This window comes from Pelophylax lessonae (assembly GCF_965119305.1).
Source record: "Pelophylax lessonae genome assembly, chromosome: 2".
NCBI lineage: Eukaryota > Metazoa > Chordata > Amphibia > Anura > Ranidae > Pelophylax > Pelophylax lessonae.
This window is the reverse complement of record NC_138769.1, coordinates 238,630,172-238,636,171: the sequence shown is the minus strand read 5'-3', so window position 1 is coordinate 238,636,171 and position 6,000 is coordinate 238,630,172.

The following is a 6,000-nucleotide window of genomic DNA, read 5'->3' as shown; positions in this document are numbered from 1 at the left end:
CCAGACCATCACTGACCTACACCAAACAGGTCGTTCTGAATGATGTTACAGATAGCATAACGTTCTCCGCAGCTTCTACAAACCCTTTCACCTCTTTTACATGTGCTCAGGGTGAACCTACTCTCATCTGTGAAAAGCACAGGGTGCCAGTGGTGGACCTTATATATATATATATATATATATATATATATATATATATATATATATATATACAAACCCGATTCCAAAAAAGTTGGGACACTACAAATTGTGAGTAAAAAAGGAATGAACTAATTTACAAATCTTATAAACATATTTTATTCACAATATAATATAGATAACATATCAAATGTTGAAAGTGAGACATTTTAAAATGTCATGCCAAATATTGGCTTATTTTGGATTTCATGAGAGCTACACATTCCAAAAAAGTTGGGACAGGTAGCAATAAGAGGCCGAAAAAGTTAAATGTACATGTAAGGAACAGCTGGAGGACCAATTTGCAACTTATTAAGTCAATTGGCAACATGATTGGGTATAAAAAGAGCCTCTCAGAGTGGCAGTGTCTTTCAGAAGTCAAGATGGGCAGAGGATCAACAATTCCCCCAATGCTGCGGCGAAAAATAGTGGAGCAATATCAGAAAGGAGTTTCTCAGAGAAAAATTGCAAAGAGTTTGAAGTTATCATAATCTACAGTGCATAATATCATCCAAAGATTCAGATAATCTGGAACAATCTCTGTGCGTAAGGGTCAAGGCCGGAAAACCATACTGGATGCCCGTGATCTTCGGGCCCTTAGACAGCACTGCATCACATTCAGGAATGCTACTGTAATGGAAATCAATACATGGGCTCAGGAATACTTCCAGAAAACATTGTCGGTGAACACATTCCACCGTGCCATTCACTGTTGCTTGCTAAAACTCTATAGGCCAAAAAAGAAGCCATATCTAAACCTGATCCAGAAGCGCAGGCGTTTTCTCTGGGCCAAGGCTCATTTAAATGGACTGTGACCAAGTGGAAAACTGTTGTGTGGTCAGACAAATCAAAATTTGAAGTTCTTTTTGGAAAACTGGGACGCCATGTCATCCGGACTAAAGAGGACAAGGACAACCCAAGTTGTTATCAGCGCTCAGTTCAGAAGCCTGCAGCTTACACATCTGGAAAGGCACCATCAATGCTGAAAGGTATATCCAAGTTCTAGAACAACATATGCTCCCATCCAGACATCGTCTCTTTCAGGGAAGACCTTGCATTTTCCAACATGACAATGCCAGACCACATGCTGCATCAATTACAACATCATGGCTGTGTAGAAGAAGGATCTGGGTACTGAAATGGCCAGCCTGCAGTCCAGATCTTTAACCCATAGAAAACATTTGGCGCATCATAAAGAGGAAGATGCGACAAAGAAGACCTAAGACAGTTGAGCAACTAGAAGCCTATATTAGACAAGAATGGGACAATATTCCTATTCCTAAACTTCAGCAACTTGTCTCCCCAGTCCCCATACATTTGCAGACTGTTATAAAAAGAAGAGGGGATGCCACACAGTGGTAAACATGGCATTGTCCCAACTTTTTTGAGATGTGTTGATGCCATGAAATTTAAAATCAACGTATTTTTCCCTTAAAATTATACATTTTCTCAGTTTAAACATTTGATATGTCATTTGTGTTGTATTCTGAATAAAATATTGAAATTTGAAACTTCCACATCATTGCATTCTGTTTTTATTCACAATTTGTACAGTGTCCCAACTTTTTTTGGAATCGGGTTTGTATATATGTAGCACTACTCCCAAGGGAGCTGCTGGTTACGGGTTGCCTTGGGTTACCATTAGCAACAACAGAACATGCTGGCATTTCCCAAGTGTTTTACCTCAGACAAGAATCAGGCTAGTATCTTTGGTTTTTATGTTTTATTTGGAACTTGGATAGGAGAAGAGATGAGTGGGATACTTCAACTAAATGAAACTATGCACAATAGGCAGGAATGACTTGAATACATGCTGGTTAACGCTGGGTAACACTGAGTAATGCTGAAATTGAGCTAGTCACGGCTAGGCGGATACTTCACTTTGCCCTTCGCTGTGAAAGGTTTTGCTTAAGCTTCTTGAGGTAAGCTGTACTCTGAGGTAGACTGTACTGCTAAACAACTTCAGGGCCCTTCCTGGCGACCTCTTTATCCTTATCTTCAGGGTTTAACTACTTGGCCCCCTCTCTTAGGCAGACCCTTAGGCAGATCCCTCAGTACTCACAATACTGTTTTTCCCAAAGTCCTCTGCCCAACAGCTCCACTGGTCAGCACACTGGATCCTCTGCAGCCCAGCTCCACTCCTGATCCCTAGGCCAGCTGCCTGGACCACTTTCCTCACTCTGCAGGAGTGAGACAGCCGTCCACCTCCTCCTGGGACTTTGCTCCCGCCAAAAGACGCCCTGTCACATGCTCCCTCTGTATTTATGGGCAATCCCATGATGCATTGCAGCAATGCCCTCCCACTGGGACTGCCATAAAACATGATGTGTGACTGGCTGGGTTTCCTCCACTGTCCAACAAGCTCCCTCATTGGACACAGTGGGGACACTCCTTCAGACCAAGTGAATCACACCTTAACAACTTTATTTTATATATATATATATATATATATATATATATATATATATATATATATATACATATAAAATAAAGTTGTTAAGGTGTGATTCACTTGGTCTGAAGGATATATATATATATTTATTTATTTATATATAACAAAGTTGTTAAGACAGATGGCTATAGCCTGAAGATATAACACATAAAATGTCTTAATTCATAAGCAGAAATTAGTTGAAATTTCGCTACTACTATTCACAGCTACCAAACCAAAATTCCTGTCTAATGCAGCATTCTAGTATTATAATTGGGATTAGAAATATACTATATGTAGTTCATAATACCTGTATGTGCAAAGATTTGCCTTTTTTATGTATAATCTTTGAACTTAGTTCACAATACTTATATTTCTTTGTAAATAAAAAAAAATACAATTTATTTTCATAAAACAAAGGCAGTTTTAGGCAGTTTTAGAAATGCAAGATTTGGCTTTGGTGTAAGAGAATATTTCTTTAAAGCCAATAATAGATTTGTAAGCGGGCAGCACATTAACTCAGAGGTTAGTGCACAGTGATGTAGAATCATGTCAGATAAAATAAGATCACACATTAGTCAGGTTCAGAGTTTTGTCCTGTACAGGAAATTAGATCATATTGGCTTTGACTCTAAGTAGTTAATGAATAGCATACAAACAAGGACAAGTGTAATTAGAAAACACACTTCTTGTTAATAAGTCCCTTTTAGTTTGTGCAGAAAAGTAATATTCTGTAAATAAAAAGTGCAAAAAAAAAGAAAAGAAAAAGAGCTTATCTGTTTGGATCCTTTCCAAACAAGGCACAAAGTTATTATGTTTAATTAAGGACCTCTACTTTAGAACACCATTCATAATAATTATTGCTAATGATTTGCAGCTGCATCACAAGCCGAAAAGCAAGATAAGGTGTTATTATCAGTGCGATCGGTCTATTAAAGCTTAGCTACATACACAGAAAAAAAATTATTCTCATCTGACAGGCTTTAAATATATATAATTTATTCTGTCAATACATTCCAAAATCAAAGCTGAACCATGTTTAATATGATTAGTATTTCACAAATAATGGGCACAAAGTGTCAATGTGTTAAAGTTGAAGCTTATATGTGTTTAACAAATGGTACCCATGTCTATAGGAGTTGGATAAACTAATTGAGAATGGTGTATCGCGTAAATACGACTGTTTTTAGTACACCACATTTTAGACTGATTATACCATGTGTTTGTTGGCAAGCTTGGAAAATATCAATTTGAATCTGGCATATTACACAAACATAGAATGTTCCAAAAAGAGGATTATACTTCTCAGACAGATGACATACAGAAATGGCATACATTGGAAAATGACCCATACAGGACAAATTATTAATTATTTTGAAATTGGAGTGTTAGGGATGCATTGGCGCATTCTGTATATGCAGAAATTGCAGGGGGGAGGAGGATAAAGCTTCTTCTGCAAAATTACATTTAGGGAAATGCCAGAAATAGAGAGAAGTGTGTAGGAAAATGTTCCAGAGGCCCAACATGAGTAAATGGCCTAATTCTGCTCAGAGTGGTAGATATACCACCAATATTTACTTACACAGTCAACCTTCAACCAGTCAAATTCAAACAGCATGGAACTAGACAACCATACAAGATCAGATATTTTCCTAGCAGTGATAGCTAGGGATATTTCTGACCATAGAATATAGAGATCATTATGATTTGCCTTTATATACAACCCATAACAAAAGAAGCAGGCAGAGGCGGTCACTTACCATCTTCCTCTTTTTAAAAAGATTTATACAGAATTTGAGAATGTATTTGCAAACCGTTATTTCTGATAGATCACCTAAATAGTAAATGGGTTTAAATTTAAACATAGCTTCTTCAAGATACAAGTTAGTATATAGCCATTTGTTATGTCCTGGTGTTGGTCAGCAGAATGGAAAGCCGAGATGATCTGCATGTCCCCACCCTAAACAAAGAAACACAACAACACTGCTCAGAAAATGGTAATTAAAGAAGTATTCATATTACGTACCAAACATGCAATCTCATATTTCTTTTTATGGTTGTCAATGCATAATAAGTTACCAGTCATGAACAAATGTTTCCCCAAATTATCAGGGGAACCTCTCTACGGGCATCCTTAAAGTCTCTGTGCTATGAAGCTTTAGCCCTGCTACTTATGATAAGGTTAAAATAAAGATGTCCAAAATAAAGATCCGAAATCTTCATGCCAGCACTGCTTCACAATTCTTGAATGCTGCCAGTTGCTATCAAGAACCTTAGTTGATAGTTACATTGATAGCAAAAATAAGATTTGTAATATTGTTTTAAAGTGATGTTTTATATATTTTTTTTTAATATATGCAAGATATTTTAATACATTACAAGGCATTCATAGACCACTGGTTTCTCACTGATTTTTTTGATAGATCTGTTTAGAGGGAAAAAGAGGAAGGGAATAAGTCACTGCTCTAGCTTTTCCACATGTGTGTTTAAGGCTTGGTGCACACTGTTGTCCGGTACTAATGTGCAAATTATGTGCGTTGCTGTGCTTTGTTGCCATTGATTATTTATTAATAGAACCCCAATGCACCATACCAATGCACCTGCGTTGCAGTACACCACAATGCAGGGTAATGTAGTGCCGTTCTTGTGGTAAAAGGCATTACAAAAAATAGTGCATGTACCTTTTGGGTGTACTTTGGTGAGTTAGCTTATTCAATGAAATGGGCTATTTTTATGCAAAGCATGGATTAATGCACATCAATGTGCTACAACCGTGTGAATTAAGTCAAAAATAGAGCTTGAACTACTGAGCTCTGTTAACAGTAGACTTTTTTGAGATAAAGAATACTGATGAAAAGTAGACTAAAACCCCACTGCTGACAGAAAAGTCTGTAAAGTATTAATATTTTATTAGTATAGTATTTTAGTATTAAATAAAGTATTAATAGTATTAATATACAGCATTTTAATATTTGCCTGAAAAGTTTACCTAAAACTAAGTTAAAAATGTACTTTTTAGTTCCTGGCCAAAACAAAGAAAATGTCAGGAACTGGATCACCTGCTCGTGGTTCCCAGAGCTGAAGTGGTATAAGTTCTGGTGTCCTCCAGCAGGTCTCCAAATAGCCAGAGGATTCCAGTAATTGGGCTCCACCTGATGCTGCCTGCTGGGGAGGTATATGATCCCCCCTCTAGCTTCCCTCAGCACCTCAGTGTTTTTCCTATGTGCCAAATACCTTGGTATTGATAATCTCCTCTTGACCTTACTCCTGATTCCTACTGTGATCCTTTTTAATGTTAATTTCCTGGTGCCTTTATCCTGCTACCTCATATCTGTTCCCTTTGTTCCTGATCCCAGTTCTGGCCCCCTTCCTGACCCATCTACTTGGTTGTT